Below are 22,500 nucleotides of genomic sequence, written 5' to 3'. Positions count from 1 at the left end.
GGGACAGTCCATTTCCACACTGAATGTGTAACATTCAAAAATGTAATGATCACAGTGTTAAGAGTAATGATTTTTTGATAAGGCTTGAGATTCTATTCAGCTGAAACAGCATGGCAAGTTGATGGCTCCTGCCCGCCTTGCTATTGGCCATTTGAAAACTACATTCTTCTTAAAAGAAGTCTGTGCAGTTTCTTGAGAAAATCTGTCTAAATCCGTGGACCTAGCCGCAAAATGGAACGGCCAAATTGGTGGCTTGCTGTCCACGTTGCACTGTTAACGTTGTGCTGTTGCGCATTTCATGAGACAAGTTGTCAGTCTCATTTCTTGTATAGCATGTGACCATATTTATTATAGATTCATACTGTCTTGTAATTTTGCTTGATTTTTCTCTCAAAATGCATCAGATTGATGCTTTTAAATATGAAATAGTCAAACTTTTCTTCTGGGGAGCATGCCCCCGGACCCCCTGAGAGGGGTCAAATTCTTCTCACCTTTTTCAACCCTGACCCAAATTCATGCCTGAGGCTTTATTTGTGAATGTATATGAGTCAAACCTTCCTGTAAAAGCATAATTATAATGACAGAGGCGCTTTTAAGATTTAAAGTAGATTCATTTTCTGTTAAGCTAATTTTCAATGGAGTGCAACCTAACAGGAAGGCTTGAGGAGCAGTCCACCATTACTCTCCTTCCTGTTAGTTTGCATTTGGGGATCAACACTTTTTGTCTGCCATGACGGCGGCGCACCGAAGATACAGCTGCTAACATGAGTTGTTCAAAAACCTTCTTTTTAATAAACTCTGTATACACAAACAATGTTCTAAATGCTCATGTTCATGTGTAGAGACCCTGGTGATACTATGAGCAAAGTTTCATGTTGTGTCGAGCCTTCTTAGTGTTTTAAAAGTAGCAATTTGGATGCTAGCATTATTGAAAATTAGCTTGCCTGAAAATGAAACTACGATAAATGTTTTAAGTGCCTCTTTCTTTGTAATTATGCTTTTACACAAAGGTTTGACTCATATACATTAACAAATAAAGCCTATTTTGCTTTTTGGTGAGAGTTTCACTTTAAATTTATTGTGCTATGTGTTCCAATTTACCATCAGATCATTATCAGTACAGCCTTTCAGATTCCCCCATCTCTGAAAAGTTCACATCCCCTGAAAATCTTGTTCCTGATTATTTTCAGTGGTTTCTTTCAATTTTGAAAAAACTGCTTTTCAGCTTGGTGTTGAGTTTTATAACACTCCATGCCAATAGACTTTGCCAGACGATGAAAATGAGCAGTTTAGCATCAGTCTCCTCTTGAGAATGTTTTTACGGGTCACATTCAAAAGATTCCTCCAGATGCTTTTTCCAGAGCTTTTGACTTAATCTCTAGTCGTAATCATCAAAGAATTGTCTCAGTCTTCAAGTCACACAGAGTCAGTACCTTAAAGCGGAATTATGGCTTGGGCTGGGCCCAATGTGTGAATGATTAATACTTTACAAAAGTTTTGGAAAGTTTTGGAAATAGCTTTCAGCCACTACATGGCTGTAATGGCACCTTTGGGGCAACTTAGACCATCTGACACCATCTCCTATGTAAAAAAGACCTTTTTGTTGTTGTTGTTCAAGAGATATAAACTTCCCATACTTTTAGCGACCCCTGGTGGCCAAAATTCGCCAACTTTGGCTCATCCCTTTCCAATGTCATGGCAACCAAGGATCTCAAATTTGGTGTTAATAGCATTTAGTTTGACCGAGATATCAAACAGTTCACATTTTTATGGCTAGCTACAGATATTTGTTCGTTAATAATTTGCACATTTTTTGACCGAGCAAAATTCTTTTGATAACTTTAGATCAGGTCCAGCTGAAGAGTGTACGTGCCAAGTTTCACGCAGATCAGACAAAATTCCAAGGAGGAAAGTAGGCTTTCCTGTTTTTGCAATTTAGTGAAAAAACTTTCAGGCGGAAGTAGGAGTGGCCATAGCAGCGTGATTCAGCTCAATTCAGGGAATCTGGGGATACAAGGTTTTTGAATGTGCGACATATTGTGTGGGAGTCATAGGCATAGTTATAGGCAGTCTTTATAGGCAAAAAGTTGGCGTTGGCCTAGGTTATAGTGCCCCCTGCACACGGATATATATAGTTTTTTTTGTCTGAGGTATGTGCAGGTGTCTGCACCAACCCTCCAAATTGCAGCACCCTCCCTTGCACGGTTTAGCCTGTAGCACCACTTTTAGTGGGAGAAAATAAAAATCTTTACAATTACAATAGGGTTCGTAGCGCCGCTGGTCCTAGGAAATGCGTCTGCTTGGATACACGTTCCCTTGGCCCCTCGGACTTGGCCCCATAAAAGCAGCAAGGACCCAGAACACAAAACTCAATTGCCAAGAAACAGACAAAATCAGCATTCAAAAAGCAGTCACGGCAATTACTGGGAAGTGGTCAAATTCATTGAGCAGGAGTCAGTAAATGGCTGATAGGAAGGTCAAAGAGGGCATCCATGTCAACGACCAAATAACATCTATAAACCAACCCAGTACCGAAGAAATTATGGAGGAGGTATTATGCTCTTCAGGTAATAGAGAGTGGTTTTGTTGCATGCCTGAAAGGACAGATTGGATATTCTTACGGACCAGCAACTGATATTTTGTTTGCTTTTATGATAAACCGTAGCCAGTGTTTCCTTAAACTTGAACCAAGTGTTTTACTTTAATGCTGATTTGCCAAAAGAACAAACCTTCACAAACTCATGTGACTTGTGAGTGTTTTCTCTGATATTTTGGGAGATACGGTTTATGGTGATGGGTTAACATCTGTGTTGCGCTGCACTCTTTTCTTCAGTTTGTGAGGTCTATGTTAATTCCTTTTGTCTTAAGTTGTTGTTGTTGTTGTTTAGTTTAGCTGTTGTCAATCAGAGTTGGTCTTTGTATATCTGTACTGATGAGAAGTTAAGCACAAGACTAAATGTGAATTTCAGTGGACTCTGCGTTTTGTGGTTACACCAGTCCTTCAAAGTCAATGCTGTTACTGGTAATTGTTACTGTTTGCCTTCACTCTACTTCATTCTTATCAGGTCCTTTTAAGGGGGGAGGTAAATTTATATGCCATCAGAGCTGCTGGAGCTCACTCAAACAGGACCAGGGAAAGCCAATGAAAGTCACATGTAAGACAGGACTGATGTGTAAATGTACAGGAAATTAGATTGTCACCGAAAGGCTCATTTCATAAATACTTCTGACATTAAATTATAATCTAAAGAATCCTGCACATGACTGGTGACATGTTGGACACTCGGTATTGGCGATATCTTGTGAAATTTCCTTTCAGTTCATCTTACGTTTGTCAAAGGATTTGTACAATAACAGTTGTTAAAATTACATTTTAGGAGATATGCAATGAGATTGTGTAGCTAGAGATCACATGTAAATAGGAACACTGATGTTGTGTGAAATATTTGAAATCCCTTTAATTAGTTGTTCTTCAATGTGCTTCACCCATTAGCCTTCTAGAGGCAACCTCAGACTCCTCATAATAGGATCAGAATAGGGTATAAAATGCATGTATAATGTAATGAAGCACAGTGTAGCCAAGGACTGGAGAGTATTTCTAAGTGCCTGAAAAATTCTTTCATATTTTATTTACACCTTCCCCACCCCTGGTCTTTGTTCTGAACACATAAGCCTCCTATAGGGATTGCACTGTTTAGTGAATTAGTTGATTAAGGTTTATTTTGCAAGTTAGAAAAAAAACACAGTCAACCGCACTGATGTAAAGAGCTGTTGAATTGAATTATACTGTATCACATTACAGTTTGTGATGGACTTACACAGTTAATAATGAAAATGCTAGCTGTGACTATCATGGTTGTGTTGTAATGGCATGAATCAGAAAATGAAATAAAGGAGGTATGCATTGGTTAATGGTATACTTTCTTTCTCTCTTGGGTTAAGTTTAAGTTTGAGTTAAGTTTGTTTTCAGGATTGAGTAATGTAGCTATAATACAGGATGCAGGAAAAATATGTGAAATAAACTCTATTCTGGGCAAGTTTTTATACCTGAGATCAAATAACATCCAAAAAAGCCTTTGTTTGAGAAATTAAGAAGAATGTAATACAGTGATATCCTAAGGTATGAGTATCCATGTTTCCATAAAATATCAGGTAAATATTAAGCAAACTTTTTAAAGTTTGCGAAAAATGTACGAAATATAAATATGACTATGGTGTGTTTCTATAAACTGTTTTGAGCAAATGAACCAGGCTATGCAAAGCATAATTTCGTGAAGTGATGCAGTGTAGGCTACATCACGCATGGATGTGGAAGCAAACAGAGGCTAGAGGTAAACAGTCCAGGAGAAAAAATGGAGAGAGGTCTTTCCAAGACTTATTCTAAGAGAATAACTTTCCAAAGGGCAAGTTGTCATTGTCCTTGCATGTCAGCTAGCATTGGCCATGTTGCATGCTGTAAGGAAATCTCCTTACAGCATGCAACATAATCATGAAGACATGCAATTCATTGAAAACTACAATTCTAATTAGATATTCTTCAAAATGTGCAAATGTGGAAACACAGCTGCTATAGGGCAATGATCCTTAGCCAGACACCATCAATGAAGGGAGACTTTTGCATTGGGTTGAATGGGATGTTTCCATACTGTATCAGAACAAAATTTATTTCTTCAAGGGGCTTCATGTGAATGATGAATGACAATGTTCAAAATGTTTTAACTGCATATTTCTGTGTACATTAACTTCACTGCAAATGACGGAAACCTCAATGATTTTTGAGAGGAATAAAGGTTTTAATAGAAGTGAACTAGATCGAAACATCACCACCATCCAAAGATGGGTGGACCATTGTTGCTTTCCTTGTAATCTTAAATATTTTTTGAGTCATAATTTGATTTTTTTTGGTTGCTTTCTTTGTCTGTGTGTTGTCATCAAACTGCAATTGTTGAAAAAAGGTCTGCACTTTGATATTATTTATTACAACACAGGTTGAAATTTGTTGTAGATATAAAAGTGCCCATCAAACATAACATTCTGATGTGCATAAAATATAATTCATACAGAATATCACCATACTAAAGGACAATAACAATCATTCTAAATATTAAAGGTTATCAGTTTTAAACTTGATCCTGAACGGAAACTTAACCACAATTGATAATTTTCTATTTGTGCTTAAACAGACCTTGCTCACCCTCAGCTGTCACCAACACCAGTGATGGACTGTTGCATGAAACTAGGATGACAGTAAAATGTAACATAAGATTTCTCCATTTATGTATTACTGCTTTATGTATCCTGTATATATTTTTTTCTCTCTCTTTCTTCGTTCCTTTGATTAAGACATAGCACAGCCCACCGGATTGTCTCTTATAGCCCTGATTATGCTAGAATTCATATCATACTCTCGAACATCAATGAAACTATATAGGATATATATAGGATATCACTAGAATAGATTAGAATAGAGTAATCTTTCATTGGTTGTTTTGGTGTTTTTTTTTCTTGTCCATATTAATTCCTAATGCATCAACTCTGCAAACACTGAATGGTTGACCTGATTTGTCTCCACCTGTGTCCACATCAATGGCACAACGTTCCCTCACCTGCCACATAGATCCAAAAGGGAGGATTGTAGTGGATTGAACACAGGAATATGAAAACAAAGTAAATTCTTTTATCAATATTTTGACAATCTGTGCCCGTGTGTGAGACACATACAGACCCAAATATCTCTGCCCTTAAGGAGGAAGGATGTCAGACAAGAAACATACCTAAGAAATCTAGCCTCCTCCCACCAGCATCAGAAGAGTAATGACTTTGTTTGCACTTCAGACAGACACCACATCCACATAGATGGACCATTAGACCTTTCCAGGGCCATAAAATCATTGGGATGACCAACATTCCTCTTTGAGTGTGGTGCTCCTCTCTTTTCCTGACCCCATGTGTCTGAAATGATCAGAACTATCAGCTTAAATGTGTAAATATATACATAATGTGTTTTAGAACATGTAATCATTATGATACTATGAAACTCAAATGCAACAATCCAGAGAAAACACATGCTTACAGTCTCCTCTGTGGCCTAAGATAGACCTTGTCTGAGCCTTGATTCATCACCCTGAAGAAGCAAAAACAGCTGCTTCACTGAACTTACAGGGGTTATCATCTGACTGTCTTTGTAGCTCCCATGGATCACTGAGTCTGCTGACCATGCTTTCTGTGAGGTTCATCACAGCAGTAAAGTAAGAAATTACCATCTTCACGCATTCTGTCTTAGAGTTGATGCAGAGCTGATTCTTAAATGATTTTTGCTTTTATTGATCTTATTGAATTATTTGCCTTTTCGCAATTTTGAATAGTTTTTGATAAAATGCATTCATTAATTCATAGAAAATTCAAAAAGTTCTGCTGGAAATACTCCTCCTATGAACCGCCACCTTACTGTGGCGGAGGTGTTCGAGTACCTGAATGATCCTAGGAACTATGTTGTCCAGGATTTAATGCCCCTGGTAGGGTCTCCCAAGGCAAACGGGTCCTAGATGATGGGTCAGACTAAGAGCGGTTCCAATGCCCCTAATGACAGATATTAAAACAAGGATGTTCACGTTGCCTGGAATGGCATTACCGGGGCCCCATCCTGGAGCCAGGCCTGGGGTTTGGGCTCACAGGCGAGCATCTGGGGGCCAGGGCTTTGCCCACAGGACCCAGCCGGGCACAGCCCGAAAGAGTGATGTGGGGCCACCCACCCACAGACAGGAGGGATCAGAGGGGGCTGGTGCTATGCGATTTGGTTGGCGGTTGTGGGCTGGGGCCCTGACGACCCGATCCCCTCATAGTGACTCTGGTGGAGTTGCCCGCGGCTTGCGGGTCGAACAGCAGTGTAGAGTACCCGGGCTTCTTGGAGGCCCTGGGAGGGGTACTGGAGAGTGCTCCAACCGGGGACTCTGTCGTTCTACTGGGGGACTTCAACGCTCTCGTGGGCAGCGACAGTGTTACCTGGAAGGGTATGATTGGGAGGAACTGCCTCCCCATACAGAACCCAAGTGTTGTTTTGTTGCTGGACTTCTGTGCTAGTCACAGTTTGTCCATAACAAACACCATGTTCAAGCATAAGGGTGTCCATCAGCGCGCGTGGCACCAGGACACCCTAGGCCGGAGGTCAATGATCTACCTTGTGGTCGTGTCATCTGACCCCCAGCTGTATGTCTTGGACACTCGGGTGAAGAGAGGGGCTGAGCTGTCAACTGATCACCACCTGGTGGTGAGTTGGATCCGCTGGCAGGGGAGGAAGCTGGACAGATTCGGCAGACTGAGGGTCTGCTGGAAACATCTGACAGAACCCGAGGGAGGCTGGGGACGTTGAGTCTGAATGGACCACGTTCTCCACTTTCATTGTTGAGTGTGGCAATTTGAAGCTGTGGTCTCTGGTGCCTGTCGTGGCAGCAATCCCTGAACCTGGTGATGGACACCAGAAGTAAGGGATGCTGTCAAATTGAAGAAGGAGTTGAGCCTGGTTGGCTTTGGAGGACTACTGAGGCAGCTTGTCACGCTCAGACAAGGAGAGAGGACTCAGATGCAGAAATGATGATGTAAAGACAGGTTTTATTTTACTGATTTGTAGCTCTTTAGAATGAATGACAAATCAATGGCTATGAAAAGATCTATGGAGACAGACAAGACGAACAAGACAAATAACACATAAAACGAAAAGCGCTCCCGAAGGAGGAATCTACACTATTCTTAATTTCAAGGCTATTAAACTTTAAATAGAAAACAAAAACTTCTCCGAAGAGGTCAGCTCACAGGCTATGAAAAATATCTACTCTCAATAATAAAAGGTACAACAAAGGACGCTCCACGCGGAGGAAAACAAACGGCTATGAAAGTCCTAAACTGAAAATCAAAACTCTCACCACAAACGTTAGAAACAAAAGGATCAAACAACCAAAGAGAACAAATTCAGAAAATAAAACTTGACAATACTTAGCTTGGGAATTTACTATGCAAGGCTGTGGTAAAGGCTTCCGTACACGACTAACGACGAGATACTTCTGCGACGCAGACAGGGGAAGACAAAGACTTTATACACATGAGGAAGGGGAACACAGGTGAAAACAATCAAGGATCAGGGATGACGTCAGACCGGGGACACAAGAGGAAGGGCAAGTGACCTGAAACGAGAGGAGAGTTACTTTTCAAAATAAAACATGAAATTCACAGGACAAAAAACCCAAGACAGAACATCCCTCACCACGGTGTGACAGTACCCCCCCCCCCCCTCTGGGGCCGACTCCTGACGGCCCAGGGTGCTCAGGGTGGGTCCGATGAAACTCCGTGATGAGGTCGGGGTCTACTATATGTCTTGAAGGAACCCATTGTCGTTCCTCATGTCCATAGCCTTCCCAGTCCACTAAATATTGTCTGCCCCAGCCCCGGTTACGAACCACCAACAGTCGTTTAACTTTGTATACTGGACCTCCATCAATGACCTCGGGTGGTGGTGGGGGCGTGATGGTAGGTATCATCTTACTTTCTTTGGCTGGTTTGACCTGGCTGACATGAAATGTCGGATGAACTCTTAGGGACCGGGGCAGACGAAGTCGTACAGCAGCGGGCCCGACGATCTTGGTGATAGGGAAGGGGCCCACAAAACGAGGAGCCAATTTTTTGGAAGGAACCTTGAGGTTAAGGTCTTTCACTGACAGCCACACTCTCTGGCCTTGTCGATAGTCTGGGGCTGGGCGTCTCTTCCGATCCGCGGTTCTCTTGACGCGGTCTCCCTGGCGAATAAGAGTCTGTCGAGCGGCGGCCCAGATGCGTCTGCAGCGTCGAACCATGGCGTAGGCTGAGGGGACCGAAACTTCCCCTTCATTGTCTGGAAACAGAGGCGGGGGGTATCCTAGGGCACAATGAAAGGGAGAGAGACCAGTAGCGGAGGTGGGTAATGAATTGTGCGCATACTCAACCCAGACCAGGTGTTGGCTCCATGTTGAGGGGTTCTGGTGAACCACGCATCGGAGGCCGGTTTCCAGTTGTTGGTTGAGGCGTTCGATCTGGCTGTTGGCTTCAGGGTGATAACCAGATGTCAGGCTTGCTCTGGCTCCAATGAGTCGACAGAATTCTCTCCAGAACCTGGACACGAACTGGGGCCCCCGGTCTGAAACAATGTCTTTGGGGAACCCGTGGACACGAAAAACAGTGTTCATCATAACCTCTGCCGTCTCATTGGCAGATGGTAGTTTGGGGAGAGTGATGAATTTCGCCATCTTGGAGAATCGGTCCACCACTGTGAGGACTGTAGTGTTTCCTTGTGAGACCGGGAGCCCAGTGACAAAGTCCATCGAAATGTGTGACCATGGTCGAGACGGGATGGGAAGCGGTTGGAGTAACCCAGAGCGAGCCTGTGATGACGTCTTGTTGCGTGCACAGACCGAACAAGCCTCGATGTACTCCCGGACCTCCGACTCCATGGTGGGCCACCAGAACCTCCGGGAGATGACGTATATAGTTCTTTTGACTCCCGGATGACAAGAAAGCAGCGAGGTATGCGCCCAATGAATCACCTTTGGCCGTAACTCAGAGGGAACGAACAGACGGTTGTCGGGACAGCCACGAGGTGTGGGGGCGCCACCATTTGCTTGCTTAACCTCGTTTTCTATAGGCCAAGTCACCGCTCCAACCACACAGTTCAGTGGAAGGATAGGTTCGGTTTGCTTGGTCTTGGGCTCGGGATCGAATAGTCGAGACAAGACGTCCGGCTTGACGTTCCGGGATCCCGGCCTGTAGGACAGAGTAAAAGAGAAACGGTTAAAGAACAGAGCCCACCTGGCCTGGTGAGCCTTTTAGCCTCTCTGATAAACTCAAGATTTTTGTGGTCTGTCCAGACAATGAATGGTTGTTCGGCCCCCTCCAACCAATGCCTCCACTCCTCCAACGCGAGTTTTACCGCAAGCAGCTCCCGGTTGCCGACATCATAATTCCGCTCTGCCCGGGACAGCCGTCGCGATAGGAATGCACAGGGGTGCATTTTGCCGTCCTTCTCAGATCGTTGGGATAGGACAGCTCCAACCCCATCATTGGACGCGTCAACCTCCACCACGAACTGTCGTCGAGGATCAGGCAGGGTGAGGATGGGAGCCGTGGTGAAGCAGTGTTTGAGTTCCTGGAATGCTCTGTCTGCCTCAGGAGACCAGCGAAAAGGAACCTGGGTGGAGGTAAGAACATAGAGAGGAGTTGCTATTGCGCTAAAGCCTCTGACAAACCGCCTATAAAAGTTCGCAAATCCCAAGAATTGCTGAACCTTCTTGCGGCTGTCTGGAGTAGGCCATTCGGCCACAGCACTCACTTTAGCCGGATCCATCTGTACTCTTCCAGGGGCTACAATGAAGCCCAGGAACGAGACAGTATCGGCATGAGACACAGGTCAAAATCCTCTTTTGGTCTAGTGGGAAATTTGGCAAAGGGACCAATCAGAAGAAGTGGGTGTACTGGAGAATGGACTTTAAAAAGGCCCTCACAGGAAGAACAAGAGGGTGTTTTTAGATCTCCTGAGAGCAAAGGCTAATAGGAGTTTTCGATAGAGCAGAGGGCAAAGCGTTTTGGCCACAGATTTGATAATATCAGAAAGCGGCCGCTTCTGATCCGGACTCAAGGCTCTAGATTCTGGTTTATTAAAGATTGCTCTGTCATTCCACCCAGCCTTGCCTCCGCAGAATTCTTTTATCATCAAACTACACGCTGACACCTTTGAGGAGAAAGTCCAGAAACTACATCATCCTAGAGGAGATAAATGTGGCATCATGCATGGACCCTTGCGGAGGACATAGCATCATGCATGGACCCTTGTGAAGAAATGGCAAGAATTAGCACTGAGTTCCAGTTCATCTTGGTTTACTTGTGGGAAGTTACCTATCATAAATGTTTTTCATTGTTTGTCAAATGAGGTATCTGTTAATTACAGTAAAGATTTTATTATTCATCTAGAATGGTTAGACACCTTAAGCTGTTCATTTGTAATTGATTCTGTTGATTTTATTTCATTAATGTTTTAATTGCATTCTTAAAAGTGCACTATTCTAGAGGACTGGTTTAAATGTTGAAATTGCACTGTTTCAGATTGTAGGTTTGTAAGATTGTAATTGCATATTTGAGAAGTGATGTTGCCAGATCTATGTTGGATGTGGTGTATAATGTGTAATACTGTGTATTTGTTGTTTACCAGTCATACCAACCTTTCAGAAGTATGATACAAATTTGGATATTTTTCTTTAAAAAATATACTTAGTCTTACTTTAAATACCTTTTGCTGGAGATATATCTTTAATTTACTGTAGTACAAATTCTAAGACAGTACAACATAATGCACTTTTACTATTAATGCAGTAATTGTACATTCAGGGTTTTTTTTTTTTTCATTTTTAAATAGGGGTATCCTATAATCCTTACACCACTGCTCAAAGCTTAAGAGGCCGTTTCTATCCTGACCCTCTCCCTGAAGTTGTTTTGAGCATGTTTGTGTGTGTTAAACATTCTTGAATATCTGAGTATTATATTTCTGTAATGAATGTTGAAACTCTGTTTCAGAGGGTTGTAAGTTTTTCACTGCATATTTGAAAAGCACTATTCCAGATCTGTACTGTATGGACAAAAGTATTGGGACACCTGCACCATCCAATGTAATATTTATTTCCAGTATAACAGCTCTGTCAGCTTCTTCTTTTATTAAGCTTCTACATGCTTTGTTTTTATTTACATTGTCGGAAAGGTGATAATTCAACTTTATGTTTATTACTGAAGTTGTGGTGGATGGTGCTGGTCATTATAGTGCATTATACTGACAGTGTTCCTTATTATTTTTTCCCAGTGTATATTGGATGCAGTGTATACTGTGTAATACTGTCATTTTATGTCAGTCATGCCAATGTTAAATTTATGGCTGCCCCATACAAGATTTGGCAATTCAGTCCACAATAGTAGTGGATTTACTTTGATGGTTCTTGTTTGTTTAACTGTTTAAAACGAAAAAATAAACAGTTTAATTGCATTGTAATTTAGTTGTGTGATATGTGATGTGCATAGAGTATTAGTTAAATGTATTTGGTAACATTTGTCAAAAGAAACCTGGCATCGATTACCTAATTTTAGTGAGTACTGTAACGTAATGCAACCAAGTAAATTAAAATATCAAGCACAAGAAAATAATTAAAATCTACTAAATTACTTCATAACAGCAAATACTACAGACATATAAAATTTACTTAAAATTTTGAGGAAAATGGTGTTCCTACCTATGAAACACAAGTAGACTTTACTTAATTTGTTTAAATAAATATAAATCAAAGTCAGTGTAAAGCAAATTCAGCCATTTTCTTCTAAACACATTAAAACGGTCATAAATGTATTTCTTCAAAACATATAAAAAGCGTTCAACCATTTCAAATTTAATTTTGGAGCTAGGCTCACAATCTGTGTTTCATGATTTCTGTGTTCAGGATTTAATGGGTGGGTCAGAAAATCATGCAAATCATGGCCACGTTACATAAGGAAATACAATTTTTATTATCTGTAGCAATGAAAGAAGTAGGTACCAATGTTGGTCAGCAGAGGTTACCAAATCTCCGAACATGAGGGGAACGTTCCTCAATAAGCACCATGACTGAATTGCATTCAGCCCCAGATCATTAGACTCACTGCCTAAATTCACAGCCAGTGGCCTATTGTTACTCTCCATGAATCCATAATCATAACTTTGTATCCTCAAATTCAGCTCCCCCAATGTAACATGTTGTTCTTTAAATATGCAAACAATAACTTCAATTCGTACTGTGCCACCCCTTCCAAAATGTCATGCATCACATCAACTGAGAAGTTCTCAGTTGTGTGAAAATATGTGTGAAAATATGAATTCAATAAGCATGAACTCTTCACAACAAAAACGTAAGGAAGACATGGATTACAAGCCATTTCTTGACAGTGAGCAGTGTGGGTGTCTTTGGTGCGCAACACTATTTTGAGAGAATCTTCAGAGAATTCTGTCTGAAAGTCATCTTTTTCAGCTAAACAACACCTGCAACAGTACCTTGCACCTCCACTAGACCAAACAAGCTGTGTAAGCCTAAATTATCGCCAGTAACCTGTACCACACTGCCACGAACACATCTGCACTGTGTGCTTTTCAGTTGAAAACAGAGGGTGAGTCTTCAATAAAGATGCATCACTAATATCTCTGACTCTTGAATCACCACTTCCTGAGTTTTTCAACATTTCTGCAATATGCTGACTTTAGAATATTGACTCCAATGTCAATAAAGTTGGAACATGCATGAATTTATCTTGATCAATGTATGATCCAGTCTTTTTATTTTGCCTTGTGTCAAATCTTGAGCCAATTACACATTCAACTGGTTCTACAGTTTCCCACTTGTCTGATACAAATTTTGATTTCTTGTTTTCTGAATTAAGAACTGTGAAAGGATTTTCTAACTCCTCAAAACATGCTTTAACTTTCTTGAACACTTCAGTTTCTCTTTCATTACTATTTAGTACACTTATTTAGTACACTTCAGTTTCTCTTTCATTACTATTTAGTACACTTATTTAGTACACTTCAGTTTCTCTTTCATTACTATTTAGTAATGAAAGAGAAACTGAAGTGTTCAAGAAAGTTAATAAGCATGATGTATTTACATGCTTATTAACAGTTTCTTTAGCATGCTGCTGGATATCTTGAACAATCTCTTCCATGGAATTCACTACAGAATTCACTACACTTTGGCTTACACCTGCTGCCTTTAGATCAGAAATTACAGCTGCACAACTATTTACAATGTCTGCAGGATATAATTCTGACTCAGCCTCGAAACTTTCAGGCAGCACATCAACATCGGCATTATTTGTGTCAAGGACACTTTGACGAGGTGAAAAGTCATTTTTTGCAGAATCAAATGAACTGCTTACATGGCATTTGTTTAGGTGCTTTCTAAAGCCAGAAAAGCTACCAAAAGAGTGTGAGCATCCCACTTGACCACATTTAAGATAGAGTCCTGCCAGTACGTAGACCATGAATGGCTTTAAGATGCTTTACAAGGCTGTTTGGTCTACCATGGTCACTTTTGCAAAGAAAGCACTTCATTATTTTGATCTCAATGGATCCTAAGGCACCATTCTTGCTCCCAACTCTGCAACTCTAGGAGTTTCCTTTGTTTCCCCCAACACCAATGTTGTAAATGGTGCTGTTAAAAAAGTTGGTCAGGGAAGAACTGTATGATGTACCAAAGGCATAATGGGCCTTAAAAAGTTCATCAAGGGCTCCACTGAACCTGTCGCCTTACATGGAAGTGCATGCTTGTCAATCACAATGAAGAAGGTGTTGAATGCTGCTTCTTGTGGGTCCCTGGGCAAGAAGGAAGGGCTGAAAGCTTTGGGTGATGTTGTCTAGATGCTGCTGTACACTGGTTCCAGCCTACAACAACCATGGCTTTCCTTTACATCTTTTGCTCTGTAATTGGTGGGCCATCTCTCCAAGAATTTGTTGGCAGTGACCTCACCAAACTGGAGTCTGAAATCTTGTTCTATCTATAATGCAAAAATACAGTACATAGAAAGGAGTGATGAGTGACACTGCATGCTGCATGAAATGTTTCCGTGATTCAATGAGTGAAGAGGTCTTACCAGTCCTGGTGAGTCCAAAAACCGCGGGAAGACTGAGAAGACATCTACTATTTTCTATGCATCGTTGACCATTGAATGACGACGGATAGTGTCTTCAACAGCAGAGTGTCTCAAAACTGCAATAGCTGTTTCCACATCCTCATCTGATAATACTGTGTCAGCAGTGAAGGGAGTGAATTGTTGATGGCCTGGCCCACCAACTTAAGAAAAAACAAAATGTTTTTACAGCTTCATCTGCTCTAACAGCCTAAAACAAGCTCCCAGCGCTGTGAATTGCTTGATTGGGTAGGAACAGAAGATGACTGACTGAAATGAATGGTGAAAGAAGTGAAACCATGTCACACTATGATTGGGTCAAATTCATACATTTTGAGCAAATCTAAACTGAGAAAGCATTTTTGGCTTGAATACAGCTTCATCTGCTCTAACTGCCTAAAACAAGCTCCGAGCGCTCTAAATCGTTTGATTTGGCAAGAAAACACGTCTTAATGAAAACAATGTTGAAACAAGTGAAACCACATTTCCACATTTTGTTTAGGTCAAATTCATACATTTTGAGCTAAATCTAAGCTGAGAAAGCACTTTTGGATTGAATTCAGATGAATCTGCTCTAACTGCCTAAAACAAGCTCCCAGCGCTCTAAATCGCTTGATTTGGCAAGAAAGGACGTCTGACTGAAATGAATGATGAAACAAGTGAAACCACGTTTCCACATTTTGCTTAGGTCAAATTCATACATTTTGAGCAAAATCTAAGCTGAGTAAGCATTTTTGGCTTGAATACAGATGAATCTGCTCTAACTCCCTAAAACAAGCTCCCAGCGCTCTAAATCGCTTGATTTGGCAAGAAAGGACGTCTGACTGAAATGAATGATGAAACAAGTGAAACCACGTTTCCACATTTTGCTTAGGTCAAATTCATACATTTTGAGCAAAATCTAAGCTGAGTAAGCATTTTTGGCTTGAATACAGATGAATCTGCTCTAACTCCCTAAAACAAGCTCCCAGCGCTCGAAATCGCTTGATTTGGCAAGAAAACACGTCTTAATGAAAACAATGTTGAAACAAGTGAAACCATGTATCCACACTATGTTTGGGTCAAATTCATACATTTTGAGCAAAATCTAAGCTGAGAAAGCATTTTTGGCTTGAATACAGATGAATCTGCTCTAACTCCCTAAAACAAGCTCCCAGCGCTCTAAATCGCTTGATTTGGCAAGAAAACACGTCTTGATGAAAACTATGATGAAACAAGTGAAACCATGTTTATACACTATCTTTAGGTCAAATTCATACATTTTGAGCAAAATCTAAGCTGAGAAAGCATTTTTGGCTTGAATACAGATGAATCTGCTCTAACTCCGTCAAACAAGCTCCCAGCGCTCTAAATCGCTTGATTTGGCAAGAAAACACTTCTGACTGAAATGAATGATGAAACAAGTGAAACCATGTTTCCACACTATCTTTAGGTCAAATTCATACATTTTGAGCAAAATCTAGGCTGAGAAAGCATTTTTGGCTTGAATACAGATGAATCTGCTCTAACTCCGTCAAACAAGCTCCCAGCGCTCTAAATCGCTTGATTTGGCAAGAAAACACTTCTGACTGAAATGAATGATGAAACAAGTGAAACCAAGTTTTCACACTATGTTTAGGTCAAATTCATACATTTTGAGCAAAATCTAAGCTGAGAAAGCATTTTTGGCTTGAATACAGATGAATCTGCTCTAACTCCGTCAAACAAGCTCCCAGTGCTCTAAATCGCTTGATTTGGCAAGAAAACACGTCTTAATGAAAACTGTGATGAAACAAGTGAAACCATGTTTCCACACTATCTTTAGGTCAAATTCATACATTTTGAGCAAAATCTAAGCTGAGAAAGCATTTTTGGCTTGAATACAGATGAATCTGCTCTAACTCCGTCAAACAAGCTCCCAGCGCTTTAAATCGCTTGATATGGCAAGAAAACACGTCTTAATGAAAACAATGATGAAACAAGTGAAACCATGTTTCCATATCATGTTTAGGTCAAATTCATACATTTTGAGCAAAATCTAAGCTGAGAAAGCATTTTTGGCTTGAATACAGATGAATCTGCTCTAACTGCCTAAAACAAGCTCCCAGCGCCCTGAAACGCTTGATTTGGCAAGTAAAGACGTCTGACTGAAATGAGTGATGAAACAAGTGAAACCATGTTTCCACACCATGTTTAGGTCAAATTCATACATTTTGAGCAAAATCTAAGCTGAGAAAGCATTTTTGGACTGAATACAGATGAATCTGCTCTAACTCCCTAAAACAAGCTCCCAGCGCTCTAAATCGCGTGATTTGGCAAGAAAACACGTCTTGATGAAAACAATGATGAAACAAGTAAAACCATGTTTCCACATCATGTTTAGGTCAAATTCATACATTTTGAGCAAAATCTAAGCTGAGAAAGCATTTTTGGCTTGAATACAGATGAATCTGCTCTAACTCCCTAAAACAAGCTCCCAGCGCCCTGAAACGCTTGATTTGGCAAGTAAAGACGTCTGACTGAAATGAGTGATGAAACAAGTGAAACCATGTTTCCACATCATGTTTAGGTCAAATTCATACATTTTGAGCAAAATCTAAGCTGAGAAAGCATTTTTGGCTTGACTACAGATGAATCTGCTCTAACTGCCTAAAACAAGCTCCCAGCGCTCTAAATCGCGTGATTTGGCAAGAAAACACGTCTTAATGAAAACAATGATGAAACAAGTGAAACCATGTTTCCACATCATGTTTAGGTCAAATTCATACATTTTGAGCAAAATCTAAGCTGAGAAAGCATTTTTGGCTTGAATACAGATGAATCTGCTCTAACTGCCTAAAACAAGCTCCCAGCGCCCTGAAACGCTTGATTTGGCAAGTAAAGACGTCTGACTGAAATGAGTGATGAAACAAGTGAAACCATGTTTCCACATCATGTTTAGGTCAAATTCATACATTTTGAGCAAAATCTAAGCTGAGAAAGCATTTTTGGCTTGAATACAGATGAATCTGCTCTAACTGCCTAAAACAAGCTCCCAGCGCCCTGAAACGCTTGATTTGGCCAGTAAAGGCGTCTGACTGAAATGAGTGATGAAACAAGTGAAACCATGTTTCCACATCATGTTTAGGTCAAATTCATACATTTTGAGCAAAATCTAAGCTGAGAAAGCATTTTTGGCTTGAATACAGATGAATCTGCTCTAACTGCCTAAAACAAGCTCCCAGCGCCCTGAAACGCTTGATTTGGCAAGTAAAGACGTCTGACTGAAATGAGTGATGAAACAAGTGAAACCATGTTTCCACATCATGTTTAGGTCAAATTCATACATTTTGAGCAAAATCTAAGCTGAGAAAGCATTTTTGGCTTCAATACAGATGAATCTGGTCTAACTGCCTAAAACAAGCTCCTAGCGCCCTGAAACGCTTGATTTGGCAAGTAAAGACGTCTGACTGAAATGAGTGATGAAACAAGTGAAACCATGTTTCCACATCATGTTTAGGTCAAATTCATACATTTTGAGCAAAATCTAAGCTGAGAAAGCATTTTTGGCTTGAATACAGATGAATCTGCTCTAACTCCCTAAAACAAGCTCCCAGCGCTCTAAATCGCGTGATTTGGCACGAAAACACGTCTTAATGAAAACAATGATGAAACAAGTGAAACCATGTTTCCACATCATGTTTAGGTCAAATTCATACATTTTGAGCAAAATCTAAGCTGAGAAAGCATTTTTGGCTTGAATACAGATGAATCTGCTCTAACTCCCTAAAACAAGCTTCCAGCGCTCTAAATCGCGTGATTTGGCACGAAAACACGTCTTAATGAAAACAATGATGAAACAAGTGAAACCATGTTTCCACATCATGTTTAGGTCAAATTCATACATTTTGAGCAAAATCTAAGCTGAGAAAGCATTTTTGGCTTGAATACAGATGAATCTGCTCTAACTCCCTAAAACAAGCTCCCAGCGCCCTGAAACGCTTGATTTGGCAAGAAAACACGTCTGACTGAAATGAGTGATGAAACAAGTGAAACCATGTTTCCACATCATGTTTAGGTCAAATTCATACATTTTGAGCAAAATCTAAGCTGAGAAAGCATTTTTGGCTTGAATACAGATGAATCTGCTCTAACTCCCTAAAACAAGCTCCCAGCGCTCTAAATCGCGTGATTTGGCAAGAAAACACGTCTTAATGAAAACAATTATGAAACAAGTGAAACCATGTTTCCACATCATGTTTAGGTCAAATTCATACATTTTGAGCAAAATCTAAGCTGAGAAAGCATTTTTGGCTTGAATACAGATGAATCTGCTCTAACTGCCTAAAACAAGCTCCCAGCGCCCTGAAACGCTTGATTTGGCAAGTAAAGACGTCTGACTGAAATGAGTGATGAAACAAGTGAAACCATGTTTCCACATCATGTTTAGGTCAAATTCATACATTTTGAGCAAAATCTAAGCTGAGAAAGCATTTTTGGCTTGAATACAGATGAATCTGCTCTAACTGCCTAAAACAAGCTCCCAGCGTCCTGAAACGCTTGATTTGGCAAGTAAAGACGTCTGACTGAAATGAGTGATGAAACAAGTGAAACCATGTTTCCACATCATGTTTAGGTCAAATTCATACATTTTGAGCAAAATCTAAGCTGAGAAAGCATTTTTGGCTTGAATACAGATGAATCTGCTCTAACTGCCTAAAACAAGCTCCCAGCGCCCTGAAACGCTTGATTTGGCAAGTAAAGACGTCTGACTGAAATGAGTAATGAAACAAGTGAAACCATGTTTCCACATCATGTTTAGGTCAAATTCATACATTTTGAGCAAAATCTAAGCTGAGAAAGCATTTTTGGCTTGAATACAGATGAATCTGCTCTAACTCCCTAAAACAAGCTCCCAGCGCCCTGAAACGCTTGATTTGGCAAGTAAAGACGTCTGACTGAAACGAGTGAGGAAACAAGTGAAACCATGTTTCCACATCATGTTTAGGTCAAATTCATACATTTTGAGCAAAATCGAAGCTGAGAAAGCATTTTTGGCTTGAATACAGATGAATCTGCTCTAACTCCGTCAAACAAGCTCCCAGCGCCCTGAAACGCTTGATTTGGCAAGTAAAGACGTCTGACTGAAATGAGTGAGGAAACAAGTGAAACCATGTTTCCACATCATGTTTAGGTCAAATTCATACATTTTGAGCAAAATCTAAGCTGAGAAAGCATTTTTGGCTTGAATACAGATGAATCTGCTCTAACTCCGTCAAACAAGCTCCCAGCGCCCTGAAACGCTTGATTTGGCAAGTAAAGACGTCTGACTGAAATGAGTGATGAAACAAGTGAAACCATGTTTCCACATCATGTTTAGGTCAAATTCATACATTTTGAGCAAAATCTAAGCTGAGAAAGCATTTTTGGCTTCAATACAGATGAATCTGGTCTAACTGCCTAAAACAAGCTCCCAGCGCCCTGAAACGCTTGATTTGGCAAGTAAAGACGTCTGACTGAAATGAGTGATGAAACAAGTGAAACCATGTTTCCACATCATGTTTAGGTCAAATTCATACATTTTGAGCAAAATCTAAGCTGAGAAAGCATTTTTGGCTTGAATACAGATGAATCTGCTCTAACTCCCTAAAACAAGCTCCCAGCGCTCTAAATCGCGTGATTTGGCACGAAAACACGTCTTAATGAAAACAATGATGAAACAAGTGAAACCATGTTTCCACATCATGTTTAGGTCAAATGCATACATTTTGAGCAAAATCTAAGCTGAGAAAGCATTTTTGGCTTGAATACAGATGAATCTGCTCTAACTCCCTAAAACAAGCTTCCAGCGCTCTAAATCGCGTGATTTGGCACGAAAACACGTCTTAATGAAAACAATGATGAAACAAGTGAAACCATGTTTCCACATCATGTTTAGGTCAAATTCATACATTTTGAGCAAAATCTAAGCTGAGAAAGCATTTTTGGCTTGAATACAGATGAATCTGCTCTAACTCCCTAAAACAAGCTCCCAGCGCCCTGAAACGCTTGATTTGGCAAGAAAACACGTCTGACTGAAATGAGTGATGAAACAAGTGAAACCATGTTTCCACATCATGTTTAGGTCAAATTCATACATTTTGAGCAAAATCTAAGCTGAGAAAGCATTTTTGGCTTGAATACAGATGAATCTGCTCTAACTGCCTAAAACAAGCTCCCAGCGTCCTGAAACGCTTGATTTGGCAAGTAAAGACGTCTGACTGAAATGAGTGATGAAACAAGTGAAACCATGTTTCCACATCATGTTTAGGTCAAATTCATACATTTTGAGAAAAATCTAAGCTGAGAAAGCATTTTTGGCTTGAATACAGATGAATCTGCTCTAACTGCCTAAAACAAGCTCCCAGCGCCCTGAAACGCTTGATTTGGCAAGTAAAGACGTCTGACTGAAATGAGTGATGAAACAAGTGAAACCATGTTTCCACATCATGTTTAGGTCAAATTCATACATTTTGAGCAAAATCTAAGCTGAGAAAGCATTTTTGGCTTGAATACAGATGAATCTGCTCTAACTGCCTAAAACAAGCTCCCAGCGCCCTGAAACGCTTGATTTGGCAAGTAAAGACGTCTGACTGAAATGAGTGATGAAACAAGTGAAACCATGTTTCCACATCATGTTTAGGTCAAATTCATACATTTTGAGCAAAATCTAAGCTGAGAAAGCATTTTTGGCTTGAATACAGATGAATCTGCTCTAACTGCCTAAAACAAGCTCCCAGCGCCCTGAAACGCTTGATTTGGCCAGTAAAGACGTCTGACTGAAATGAGTGATGAAACAAGTGAAACCATGTTTCCACATCATGTTTAGGTCAAATTCATACATTTTGAGCAAAATCTAAGCTGAGAAAGCATTTTTGGCTTGAATACAGATGAATCTGCTCTAACTGCCTAAAACAAGCTCCCAGCGCCCTGAAACGCTTGATTTGGCAAGTAAAGACGTCTGACTGAAATGAGTGATGAAACAAGTGAAACCATGTTTCCACATCATGTTTAGGTCAAATTCATACATTTTGAGCAAAATCTAAGCTGAGAAAGCATTTTTGGCTTCAATACAGATGAATCTGGTCTAACTGCCTAAAACAAGCTCCCAGCGCCCTGAAACGCTTGATTTGGCAAGTAAAGACGTCTGACTGAAATGAGTGATGAAACAAGTGAAACCATGTTTCCACATCATGTTTAGGTCAAATTCATACATTTTGAGCAAAATCTAAGCTGAGAAAGCATTTTTGGCTTGAATACAGATGAATCTGCTCTAACTCCCTAAAACAAGCTCCCAGCGCTCTAAATCGCGTGATTTGGCACGAAAACACGTCTTAATGAAAACAATGATGAAACAAGTGAAACCATGTTTCCACATCATGTTTAGGTCAAATTCATACATTTTGAGCAAAATCTAAGCTGAGAAAGCATTTTTGGCTTGAATACAGATGAATCTGCTCTAACTGCCTAAAACAAGCTCCCAGCGCCCTGAAACGCTTGATTTGGCAAGTAAAGACGTCTGACTGAAATGAGTGATGAAACAAGTGAAACTATGTTTCCACATCATGTTTAGGTCAAATTCATACATTTTGAGCAAAATCTAAGCTGAGAAAGCATTTTTGGCTTGAATACAGATGAATCTGCTCTAACTGCCTAAAACAAGCTCCCAGCGCCCTGAAACGCTTGATTTGGCCAGTAAAGACGTCTTACTGAAACGAGTGATGAAACAAGTGAAACCATGTTTCCACATCATGTTTAGGTCAAATTCATACATTTTGAGCAAAATCTAAG

This window comes from Acanthopagrus latus, chromosome 3, assembly GCF_904848185.1.
Source record: "Acanthopagrus latus isolate v.2019 chromosome 3, fAcaLat1.1, whole genome shotgun sequence".
NCBI classification, from domain to species: domain Eukaryota; kingdom Metazoa; phylum Chordata; class Actinopteri; order Spariformes; family Sparidae; genus Acanthopagrus; species Acanthopagrus latus.
The sequence above is the reverse complement of the archived record's forward strand: the minus strand, read 5'-3'. Positions refer to the sequence as shown.